Source organism: Lepidochelys kempii, chromosome 2, assembly GCF_965140285.1.
Source record: "Lepidochelys kempii isolate rLepKem1 chromosome 2, rLepKem1.hap1, whole genome shotgun sequence".
Classification (NCBI taxonomy): Eukaryota; Metazoa; Chordata; order Testudines; family Cheloniidae; genus Lepidochelys; species Lepidochelys kempii.
The window spans coordinates 52,199,135-52,212,524 of record NC_136381.1 but is presented as its reverse complement, the minus strand read 5'-3'; the positions used below and the strand labels follow the sequence as shown (position 1 = coordinate 52,212,524).

The 13,390-nt window shown below is 40.1% G+C and overlaps 1 protein-coding gene across 9 annotated transcripts in view; it reads right to left on the bottom strand.

The window, feature by feature from the left end:
• Positions 1-9,073, bottom strand: part of PAG1 (phosphoprotein membrane anchor with glycosphingolipid microdomains 1) — a 188,991-nt gene extending 179,918 nt beyond the window's left edge. For 8 of the 9 annotated variants that reach the window (XR_012157152.1, XR_012157151.1, XM_073330727.1 and 5 more), the window contains exon 1: positions 8,467-9,057. The gene's annotated coding sequence lies outside the window, so the exon portion shown is untranslated. Of the gene's footprint in view, positions 1-8,466 lie in introns of all 9 variants that reach the window. The other variant, XM_073330728.1, reaches the window with a different exon arrangement.
• Positions 9,074-13,390: the final 4,317 nt, after the last annotated feature.

The following is a 13,390-nucleotide window of genomic DNA, read 5'->3' as shown; positions in this document are numbered from 1 at the left end:
TATACTTTATTAGATCTATACGCAGTATAATGGCTTTTTGAAAGAAGGCAATTTTATCATTGTGCTTCTGTGGCTGATAAATAAGGCCCAGTCTTGCAAACCCTGACTCACATGAGGAATCCATGCTCATACAAATTGTCCCACTCTAATCAACAATGGGACTACTCACAGGAACATGGATTCTTCATGGGAATAGTAGCTGGCAGGGTCAAGCCCTAACATTGTAATTACAACTGCTAAATTACACCAAATAATCCTTAATTTGATGTATTATATTGCAGTACATTAGCAACATTTCATTGATTTAATAATCCATCGTAAGAACTCACTCCTGTGATATGATGAAAAGAAGTCTCAAACACAGTATTTAAGTCGTTCTTCCAACACACTGAAACATAGCATTTCTTCACAGGACAATAAAATGTTTATCCTCTGTCATGCATTTCATTTATGCTGTTTAGTTGTGTGCCCTTTGCAGGGAACACAAGAGACTGCCTTATGCATTAATTAAAGCACTGTTGCACTTTCTAAAAGAACAATGAGTGCAAGGGGGAAGAGGTGATCATTCCAAGAAGTAATGAAGAGATTTTGTTTCAGCAGGTTATCAATTATTTATGAGTAAGTCCCCAGATGAATGCATCTGAAGCTGAGTGGTTTTTTTTTAAATACCTTTAAACTCTACACACAGTACAGTAGTACTGTACACAAGCTAAATTGGTTTTCTATACACCAAGAAATGAGAGTTAAATCTGGACGTTATTAATAAAATAGTAATGTACTTTCTCTAACAAAGTGTCTGCAAGTCTTAAAGTCACCTTGCAGATTTCTTTTAGGATCCAACAACAGAAACTGTACTTTGAGACTTTACAGAGATAATAAAGACTGGGGAATGATATAATCTCATAATGCAGAATTTCTGTAACTTTTCTTACAGTCCAGTCTTATTCATTTTGACTATCAGACTCTTAAACTTGTTATGCCATATATTATTCTCCCAGGGCAAAACCTGTAGGAGTAAAGTACAGTTGGCTGGAATTTTTTCAATGAAAAATATTGATGAAAGTTGTCCTTTTCCCCCCAAAAGGGAGAGGTTTTGTTTGTAAAAAACTTGTAGATTCTCTTCTAAATTTTCTATTTTTCAAAATGTTTTAAACAGATACTTTAAACAAACAAAGTTGGCCTGTGGGTTGTTCTGCAAAGTATAAATATATATGCACACATGGATGCACATATGTTTTATCTTTTGACAGGTGGTCACTTTCATCATGCAGTGGAATAGTGCCAAAACTGGAACATTCCATTTGCTAATTTTACTGATTGCAATAATTTAAGAATTCTGTTTTTGAAAATAATTGATGAGAACGTTTGGAAACGAAAGCCAGACTACAGAGCATAACAGGCCACTTTCAGAGTTACAGAAATATCTGTGCAATTCCCTCTTTCTTCCCCCCTTCCCCCCACATTTCTTTTCTACCAGCTATAGAAGCTGATTAAATGCCCACTGAAATCAATGGGAGTCTTTCTTGACTTTATTAAGCTTTGATTCAGGAGGGTCCTCTAGTGAAGACCCGCTAAATCGACTGCAAACAGCTCTCCAGTCCACTCCAGTACTCCACCAGAATGAGAGGAGTAAGGTAAGTCAACAGGAGAGCGTCTCCTGTTGATGCACTGCAGTGTAGACACTGCAGTAAGTCTACTTAAGTTACATTGACTCCAGCTACGTTATTCACGTAATTGGATTAGCATAATTTAGGTCAATTTACCACAGTAGTGTAGATAAGGTCTAAGGTTCACTTCCTTCCTGGAGCTTCCTCCACATGCTTCCCTCTAAAAGGAGGGTTTGGGGATTGGCACATTGGGAAAGGCTAATTAATCCTTCAGAGAAAGGAGGCACTTTCTGCATAGATCCTAAGGCAACTGCAGGAGAGTGCTTCAGAGTGCTGTCTGGCCTCCCCCTGCCAGGAGCAATGCTGCTATTGGGTTTTACCCTCACCCCACAACTAGACGAGTGAGCCTCCTCTCATTCTGTCCTGAACAGTTAAGCATTGCCATGTACCATTAACAATTGCCACTTTCAACCGTTTTATTAGTTAGTTTGTAAAAGTTTATAGAGTGTGTGTATTTGGATGACAGGTGATATATCAATGTTAGCCATTATTCATTGTTATTACGCAGCTTTAAGGAACATCTACATTTACTTTATCACACCACAGTAGAACAAATGGCTCTTGAAGTCGGAGGACAACAGCTTTACTCCAACCAATCTACATTATCTGTCAATGTTAGCTAAAATATATGAATATCTGAAAACATATTGACATAAAAGTGAAATACGGGTTGATGGGCATTGATACAAAAGTATCATTTCAAATCCATCTTTAAGAATTGGGCAACACCTATGTACAATTGTGATACTGCTATGAAATCAATGATCCACACAGTAAAATTCTGAACTCTCTGGTTGCTCACTGGAGAGCTTTTCTTCTTAGACTCTGAGCTGCTCAGGGCATGAAAGGATGACGACCTAGACATCACCTTGCCTGTAAAGCACCTAATACATCATGGATGCTACTGTAAACAAATAGCTATAATATAAAAGGAGCTAGATTTGCCATACACTGTTTGAAAGCTGATGATCTGAAGACATCAAAAAGATCTTTGAATATTCAAATTGGTCAACATGTCACTAACAGATTTCTTCTGTGGGAAGACAATTTGTTTTGAGCATGAGCTTCCTTAGCAAACCAAGTGAGTAAGCAAATGGACTTTTATGTTAATTCCCTAATTCCATATCCTCATTCTGAAGGGAAAAAAATCATTTCCCTATTCCATGTTTTTATGTGGACAGAATTTCATTTCCTTCACTATTACTATGAACAACAGATCATAAGCCAGTACTGAGGAAGTAGAAATACAATGTCAACACTAACCAAACATTCTGCGCAATGTCTTGTTGAAATAGCACTTGACAATCAGTACAACTAGGACATTACTGGCCATGCCCAGTGATATGATGCATCCCCAGCTAGTTTGGAAATAAAAAGAAGCCTTTGGCAGAAATCCAAACATGATTTTGTATATGCTTACCTTTGATATTAAAGTATTATCCTTAAGTTAAGTAAACATTTAAATGATACATTCATGGACAGAGCTTTTCTTACACATTTATACTTTCCCACAGATGAACACTGCTTATCTTTAACTTTCTCATTTACTGTTCATTCATACCCTTTAAAATGAACACTCTTTGCATATGACACAACAGGGACATAGCAATTTAGTGCTCATTTGCCCTAGTAATCTGCTATTGATGTTAGATTAAAAACATTTATTCAAACCACACAAATGAATAAAAGTAAATAAAAATGGAGTGGCAGTGGTGTCTAGTAGATTGAGTAGAGAACGAGGAATCAGGACCTCCTGGGTGGTAATCTCAGTCCTACCACTGACTTGCAGTTTCTGGTCTTGGGACAGTCGCCTCTTTATATTCCAACTTCCCCATCTGTAGAATAGGCATTGTAAGACTTATGAATTTACAGGGGAGTCTTGTGAGGATTAATGTAGTGCTTTGCAAATGAAAAGAGCTAATTATCATTAATATTAAGTAGGGCTGTCGATTAATCTCAGTTAACTCACGCAATTAACTCAAAAAAATTAATCACGATTAATCACAGTTTTAATCGCACTGTTAAACAAGAGACTACCAATTGAAATTTATTAAATATTTTGGATGTTTTTCTACATTTTCATATACATCTTGTATTCTGTGTTGTAATTGAAATCAAAGTGTATATTCTGATTACATATATTTGCACTGTAAAAATGATAAACAGAAGAAATTGTATTTTTCAATTTACCTCCTACAAGTATTGTAATGCAATCTCTTTGTCCTGAAAGTGCAACTTACAAATGTAGGGTTTTTTTGTTACATAATTGCACTCAAAAACAAAACAATGTAAAACTTCAGAGGCTACAAGTCCACTCAGTCCTACTTCTTGTTCAGCCCATCGCTAAGAGAAACAAGTTTGTTTACATTTACAGGAGATAATGCTGCCTGCTTCTTATTTACAATGTCACCAGAAAGTGAGATCAGGTATTTGGATGGCACTTTGTAGCCAGCATCGGAAGGTATTTACATGCCAGATATGCTAAACATTCATATGCCCCTTCATGCTTTGGCCACCATTCCAGAGGACATGCTTCCATGCTGATGACTCTTGGTAAAAAAATTATGCATTAATTAAATTTGTGACTGAACTCCTTGGAGGAGAATTGTACATCCCCTACTCTATTTTACCTGCAGTCTGCCATATATTTCATGTTACGGCAGCCTCGGATGATGACCCAGCTCACGTTGTTGTTCTTTTAAGAACACTTTAAACTGCAGATTTGACAAAACGCAAAGAAGGTACCAATGTGAGACTTGTAAAGATAGCTACAGCACTTGATCCAAGATTTAAGAATCTGAAGTGCCTTCCAAAATCTGAGAGGGATGAGGTAGGGAGCATGCTTTTAGAAGTCTTAAAAGAGCAACACTCTGATGCAGAAACTACAAAACCCGAACCACCCAAAAAAGAAAATCAACGTTGTGCAGGTGGCATCTGACTCAGATAATGAAAATGAACATGTGTCAATCCACACTGCTTTGGATGGTTTTCGAGCAGAACCCGTCATCAATATGGACGCATGTTACCTAGAATGGTAGTTAAAGCATGAGCATCTGACACATAAATATCTTGCGATGCCAGCTACAACAGTGCCATGAGAATGCCTGTTCTCACTTTCAGGTGACATTGTAAACAAGAAGAGTGCAGCATTATCTCCTGAAAATGTAAACAAACTTGTTTGTCTGAGTGATTGGCTGAACAAGAAGTAGGACTGAGTGGACCTGCAAGCTCTAAAATTTTACATTGTTTTATTTTTGAATGCAGTATTTTTGTACATAATTCTATATTTGTAAGTTCAACTTTCATGATAAAGAGACTGCATTATAGTACTTGTATTTGGTGAACTGAAAAATACTATTTATTTTGTCTTTTTACAGTGCAAACACTTGTAATCAAAAATAAATATAAAGTGAGCACTCTACACTTTGTATTCTGCATTGTAATTGAAATCGATATATTTGAAAATGTAGAAAACATCCAAAAATATTTAAATAAATGGTATTCTATTATTGTTTAATCACACAATTAATCGTGATTAATTATTTTAATCACTTGACAGCCCTAATATTAAGTAAACTGCACTGTAAGACCTCTTGTACTTTTTATTTTCTTGTTTGACATGTTGATATGCAGCAATGCAAATATTTAGACACAAATCCTTTTCTTCCTATGTGAGTACCCCCATTGAATACTTTACTCACAAAAGTAAAGGTTTGCAGGATTGGGGTCTATAGCTTTACCCAATTAAGGCCTTCATCCTGCATCTGACAGCACTCAAGAGAACCGCAGTGCCCATGTGAAACCCCATTAAAGTCAGTGCAGCCCCACGTGAGCCAGTCAGTTGACCTGCACACTATCAGTTGCAGACTTGGGATCTCACTGTGGATTGCCTTCAGTTACACTGTGGATCACCTTAAGGATTTGTTTCTATTAAACAGGGTGTTAAAATGTGTTTAACAACGTACCTGGTCTATTCAGCTTAGCATCCTTCCCCTCCCCATATTAGAAGAGTTTTAAATAGTATACTGCTGGAAGAACTGCTACTTTTGAAAAGCTTCACTGTTTGCCATCCCCTTAGAGAAACTTGGTGGGAAAAACTTTTAGCATCAATTAATTGAGAAACATGCTCATTTGTTAACTTCTTTGTGTGTCAATTAAGTCAGCAGAACCCTTGGAAAACGTGCTTCTCAGCTAAATGCCGCTGGATAGCCAATGAGAGGAGCTGAGCTGCTTCGTTTTTGTAGATCCCACAAAATAGTGGCTCTTTCAAAAACACACTTTTGCTCTGGATTATGGAGTATTTTCTTTTTATGATTTAGACTCCAGATGGTCCCTCCTATCAAACTAAAATCATTCTTATGGTATGTTAAATTTAGACCTTAAACTATTTAATATCATTCCTGTGTATTCAATGTATGAGCTAAAAACCACATTCACATTAAGATGCCTTGCAATTAGGTTTCTGCAGAGCTTTGGGTTTTGAAAGGCATTAAGAGAGACTGTGGATTAGTCTTTTTTTTATTAAATGACATTTCACAAATGGAATTAGAAAAATATTTAAGCTTGTTAAAGGTCAGATCCTGCAAACTTTACTCATGCAAGCTGCCTTCAGTTCAACCTCTCATTTAAGAGCTGTGTCTGTATTTGTTCCTTTACAAAGTATCTTACATTCATATATTATTGTGATGAAACACCTGGGTCCATGATGGGTATTGAAATGGAAGAATAATTCCTTGGGCTCATCCTGCAAGGTGCTGCGTACATTTTACTGTCACTGATTGCAGTGGGAGCTAAAAACAGCTGGCACTTGCAGGAGATGCTCAGCATGCCGCAGAATTGGGCTCTTGTTAAATAAGCATCGTATCTGGATTAATGACTTTTTTAGTAAAAGGTGGAGATTTTGCTATAATTATAAATTGTATAACAAAGTAGTACAGGTGTTTAAAATGGTTTAAGAATCATGAACATGGTAAAACCTTTGTTTCTAACATTTCAGCTCAGTTTTTACACCCAATATAAATAAATCTGGTACAAACTACTTCCTTTTATTGAATGTTTTGAATATTTATTTCAATACTTATTGAAACCCAAATAGCTAGTAGCTACTGCAGAAGGTGTAATCTAGCACACACTGAGGTTATTGGGCAGAGAGCTTCTGCTAATGTAAAAATTGTCTTAGCTCCATTGAAGTAAGGCACCATGACAATTTACACCAGCTGAAGATTTACCTACATGTTGTTTAAGACAATAAGCAACTCTTATTTTGTTTTGAGTCCAAATTAATGTAAGGTGATGCTCTATATATCAGATAAACTTGATTGAAACATGGCTGCTAGGAAAACATCTTTTCTGCCAAACTACATCTTTGTCTCTTTTTCTGCATTTGAAATAATACTGAGCCAGTACGCAACAAACTCTACTCCTTTTACAAATTTAATCAACTAAAGCATTCAGCAACACTGCTGATATATTACTCTGCTTACAAACAAATCTCTCAGGGACAGATTAAAAGGAAATGTTACAGAGCTTTATCATTCAAAGCCTTACAGTTGAGCCACCTATAAATCATTGTGTTTGTTTATTTAGATAATTGGGTCCATTCCTGCAAGTAACTTTCAAGCTCCACAAACATCTGGTTCTGACTATTTTTTAGTGTGTGGATTTTTTTTAAATATTAGAAAAAATGTTCCAAGCATGCAGTACATTATCTGTTATGTATAATTTGTGCATGTAACGGCTCTCTGCACTGCTTTGAAAAAAATCCAGCTCTCCCTTGGTGATCTCTTCCGTTCAAAGAGTTTCCAATGCGAAAAACAGATGCCACTGTGAATCCAACTGGAGTCTGTCACAATGTAACTGTATCTGAATTAAAAGATAGTTAAGGATTTGACTTGAGGCAACAACAGAACGGAAAATCAAAGCTGAAAGAATCTGCCTGCTGCGTGTATCGCCCTATGTGGTGCAAGCCAAGATATATACACGTTGATTTAAGACTTTGGTCCAGATTCTTCACCGCTTTGGACCTTGCTGTCATCTGCACCTGCGAGGCGTTGTAAAATGCTGCCAAAGCGTGACAGTGTTTTACACCTGTCTAAAGGAGAGTGCTCTACCCATAATAATTCTAGGCAGGGACTGAGTGACAACGATCCCTCTGGATTCCTTTGCTTTGTGGGCTTATGTCACCACCTCAGTCATATGACTACAGCACTTCCCACTCCTGGTCATACAGCCTGTACAGCCCCCCAGCGCCACAGGAGACATTACTTGGCCAGAGGCGCATCCGATACTTCGAGGCTCAGTAATCGCTGCGCGGCTACTGCTTGAGCTCATCCAACCACCTTGCTCCGCCCAACCCGAGCAGTGCACAGCGCCGGAATCACACACGCGCAAACCTGGCCCTCTCTCCCGCCGCGCTTTGCCTTCACTCGGGAGTCCCTCGTCCCGCCAAGGAAAGAGCAGCGCTTCATCCAAACACCCCCCACCCGAAAAACAGACACAAGCGCGGCCACCAAAAGGGGCGATCCCTTAACGCCACCAGCCCAAGTCACGCTGCTGCCTGTGGGACCCTGCCGGCACCGCACCGCACCTGCCTAGCAATAACAAGTCTGTAGGGCGTGACAGCCCCGTGGGGACTAGCGCTGCCCCTCCGCCGCCCACGGGCCACACAGGCCCGCTCTGGCCCAGAGCAGGGAGCAACCTGGAGCCCCCATGGGAAGGCTGGGGGGCAGGGCTGGACCAGGCGCTAACGCATCATCCCCCCCCCCCACGCCATCAACTTTGGAAACCGCAACCAACTTACCAGGAACCTCCGGGACTTCGCGGCGTGCCCCCCCAGCCCCGTCCGGGCCCCCGCACCGCCGCTGGGGAGCTGCCGCCTTGCTAGCTGCGGCGGGACCCGCACTTCCAAAGGCAGCGCCGGCCCCTGCTCGCCCCGCGCGCCGGAGCCGCGCCGGAGCCGCGCGCGGGCGCCCCGGGACGCAGGCGAACAATAACACAAGCAGCGGGGCGGCGCGGCTCCGCCGGCGGCAGGGGAGTCCCGCAGCGGGGCAGGCAGCGAGGAGCAGCCCGCGACAGCCCCCCACACAGCGGAGAAAATGACAGCGGCGGCGGCGACAGAAGGAAGAGCAGCAGCAGCCGCCGGTCCGGGCAGCGCAGGATGAGCTCCAGCAATGCGCATGTTCCCAAAGCCCAGCGTGCAAACGCACGAGATGCAGCGCCGCCGGGGCTGGCTGCGGCGGGGCAGCGCCAGGCTGGAGAAGTGCGGCGGGGACTGTGCGCTAGCCGGCTGCAGAGAGAGCGAGACCATGCACGGCCCGGGTTCTGGTCGCTCACCGCACGCACGCACCTACCTCCCGCCCCTCTCTCCTTCAGAGACAAGGAAGTCCAGGCAGTGAGTGAGTGACCGCTGCACGCGTGGAGGCTCCTCTCTCTCTCTCTCTCTTTGCAAACATCAGACGCTCTGTCGCCTCCAAATGCCTGCCATGCAGTGCAGCGTGAAGAATTGATGGCCCCTGCTGAGTGAAAACAAGAAGGAGTCCTTGGGGCACCTTAGAGCCTAACAAATTTATTTGGGCATAAGCTTTCATGGGCTAAAACCCACTTCATCAGACGTATGGAGTGGAAAATACAGTAGCAGGTATATATATACACAGTATATGAAAAGAGGTGAGTTGCCTTACCACGGGAGGGGGGAGTCAGTGCTAAAGAGACAATTCAATTAAAGTGGGCTATTCTCAATAGTAGAATACCAAGGGAGGAAAAATACTTTTGTGGTGGTAATGAGGGTGGCCCATTTCAAACAGTTGACAAAAAGGTGTAACAGTGGAGGGAAATTAGTTCTTGTAATGACTTATCCACTCCCAGTCTTTATTCAGGTCTAATTTGATGGTGTCCAGTTTGCAAATTAATTCCAGTTCTGCAGTTTCTTGTTGGAGTCTGTTTTTGAAGGGGTTTTTTTTGCTGAAGAATTGTCACTTTTAAGTCTGTTATTGAGTGACCAGGGAGGTTGAAGTGTATTTTCCACTCCATGCATCTGATGGAGTGGGTTTTAGCCCACGAAAGCTTATGCCCAAATAAATTTGTTAGTCTCTAAGGTGGCACAAGGACTCCTTCTTGTTTTTGCTGATACAGACTAACACGGCTACCACTGTGAAACCTGCTGAGTGGTCACTGTAAGCAATGGATGGTGGATTCCTTTATTGCATTGCACTTTTAAAATAACAAACTGTAAGAGACCAGCTGCCTTGGTCTTGCAATAAGCTTGTAAATTTTTATATTGTTTTCTTTGACATGATCAAACAAAAATCAATTACAACTGAAAGTGCTGTTCTAGCTGAAAAATAAATAGGTTTGTATATGCTGCATTAGTACTTCAAGAGGGTAATCTTTATGGGACTTAACAACATAGGACATGCAAAGAGCAGCCCAGGATAGACAGGGAAGGTGGAGGCTTGTTTGTGCCCTAAGTGAATTTTGACAGTGTGGGAAGGATTCAGTCATATGTATGTAGAAGATATGTTTTCTTACATTTCTCTAGCACAAAAAAGTACATACACACACATATGTAGTAGATAAAGCAGTGTGCCATATGGCTCATCTTGTACAAAGCTGTTGAGTGCTCTCATAAATATCTCATAAACATCCACCAATGTGATCTATGCCATCATGTGCCAGCAATGCCCCTCTGCCATGTACATTGGTCAAACTGGACAGTCTCTACGTAAAAGAATAAATGGACACAAATCAGATGTCAAGAATTATAACATTCATAAACCAGTCGGAGAACACTTCAATCTCTCTGGTCACGCAATCACAGACATGAAGGTCGCTATCTTAAAACAAAAAAACTTCAAATCCAGACTCCAGCGAGAAACTGCTGAATTGGAATTCATTTGCAAATTGGATACTATTAATTTAGGCTTAAATAGAGACTGGGAGTGGCTAAGTCATTATGCAAGGTAGCCTGTTTCCTCTTGTTTTTTCCTACCCCCCCCCCCCCAGATGTTCTGGTTTAACTTGGATTTAAACCTGGAGAATGGTCAGTTTAGATGAGCTATTACCAGCAGGAGAGTGAGTTTGTGTGTGTATGGGGGTGGGGGGGATGTGAGAAAACCTTGATCTATGCAGGAAATAGCCCGACTTGATTATGTAAAGAGTTGTCACTTTGGATGGGCTAGCACCAGCAGGAGAGTGAATTTGTGTGGGGGGGTGGAGGGTGAGAAAACCTGGATTTGTGCTGGAAATGGCCCACCTGTTGATCACTTTAGATAAGCTATTACCAGCAGGACAGTGGGGTGGGAGGAGGTATTGTTTCATGATTTCTGTGTGTATATAAAGTCTGCTGCAGTTTCCACGGTAAACATCTGATGAAGTGAGCTGTAGCTCACGAAAGCTCATGCTCAAATAAATTGGTTAGTCTCTAAGGTGCCACTAGTCCTCCTTTTCTTTTTATAAATATTTTACTAGCCCAGCCATTCTCAAGCTGTGGCTAGCTCTCAGGTGAGTTTCCAGCAGCTGTCTGAGGTGTGTGTGTTGATGGGAGAGCATAAGCTCCTTCTAATCACTGTCCTCATTTCCCAGTGTTTGCCCAGCCATTGGCAAGTAGGTCTCCTCTAATTCCAGCATTAGCTGCAAGTCAGTACGTAGGGATAAGGCACACTGTGTCTGATTTACCTGGACTAAAAACAAGAATGAAGGAGTCCAAACTGCCATTTGTAGAAAATTTGGGGTAATATTACTGAATAAACAGATTGTGAGACGAGAGGGTTCAGGTTTGAAATTAAGAGTGTGGGAATGCAGAACATTGACTGAGAGAGAAAAACCATAACAGCAGGTGCAGGAAAGGCTGCAAAGTGAAAATATCTCACTTGGGTTTCTTTCAAGGGAAATTTTACAACTGCAGATTATAATATAATAGTTTCCACCCAAAAACTACATAGGAAGTGATCCATCACCTATGGAAGTCAATGGAAATATTGCTATTGACTTCAGTGGTCACAGGATCAGGCCCTTATTCCCTATAATCCTAACCTAGATGTCACAAATGTCCTTAGGCCTCAGATTTGATCTTGACTCTACAATTGATGGGTAAAATGAAAAATAAAGTCTTGTCTACACAAGAAACTTTTACCAAATATACCAGGAAAATTATACCAGTATTGTTAAACCAATATATTTGTACTGATATAACCCCCCATATAGACACTCTTATTCCAGCACAAGAGTGGCTTTTTCTGGGTTAGTTTAAACCTCTTCTGAAGCAACATAAGCTAAAATGAAAAATGGCACTCTTATACAGAATAAGGGGTCCACATAGGGGGTTATACAGGAATTACTGTATCAGTTTAAATTCACATCTGATACCACTATAAGTTTCCCATGTAGACAAGCCCTAAGATAGAGCCATCCATTTCCTCTGGCTCTGTTTCTGGAGCAGAGGTGCAAAGCCAATAAGAAGTGAATTGTGTCTGATTTATTCTTTATCTTTCTATAACTATTTAAACATAACACCATTATTACCCATTATCTTTTTAAATAGTAATCAGAGTGGTTTTCTCATTAACTAATCACAATTTGCAGTCTTTTCCCAGCACAGACGGAAAAGATCAGTAAAGAAGAGAGAAGTTCAGAGACTGAAGACAAGAGGAAAAAATCAGTCATGGTAGGAAGCCCAAACCAGAGCAAATAGTATTTGAGATGGTCTGGAGGCAAGGGGGAAAGGAAATGCATAGGCACAAGCACAATAAATATAAATATATTTATATAAGTAAAAATGAAACCCTTCAAAAAGGCTAGCAAAAAATCAGTGACTTTTACACGTGCTTAATTCTGCACTACATAAAAGTGTTCCAAAGGCCCCAATCACTATCAAAGTTTTATTGTAGCAGGCATTGTAAAGATGCATAAAATGACACAGTCTGTGCCACAAGGACCTTACCATCTAGTATTAAAAAAGATGTATTATGTAAATGTAACAAACAGAAAGGAACAGGAGAAGAAAGCTGAAAGTAATAGTGAAAAGGCTACCCAGTTACCTATTTAAGGAGTGCACACAACTTCATGGTTATAAATAATTTTTGGGGTGCTAAAAGTATAAATAAGTATCAATAGGCTTGGAAAGATTATATTTTTATGAGTAAATATAAGTAAATGTCTATTTCACTGTACACACACAAATTGACAAAACAATTGCTATTATTGATCATTGAAATTTACAGATTGGCAAAGTAAGAAAAATGTTGCTTGAGAACTTAAAGTTGATTGAAGAATAATTACTTTGTATATTTGACATTTGATGTTGAAAAATTGTGTTTTAATGGTTATAAAGCTTTTACTTTTTGAATAGCAACATCTACTGTAATTAATTATTGCCTGCCACTGTTGTCAGGCCTCCCCATAATTTCCTGCAACTGTGAAAATTTAAATGGATAAAAAAAAATTTTAAAAATGCTTAAACTCCATAATTGTGTGCAGTGAAAATTTAAATCGATAAAACTAAAAAAAAAAGTGCTTAACATCAATATTATCTACCAATTTTTTTTAAAAAAAATTGAATTCTGCTTAGCTTAAATATCAGAAATCCATCCTTAAACTCCACTATCCCTTTGTGAAACTATTTTCTTATTCAAGAACCCGACAAAATCAAATACCTGATTTATTAGGGAATGCATGTGGAGCTAGATGTTGACGTTAGTCATGCTTTGCAGCAGCCTAACAAGATATCA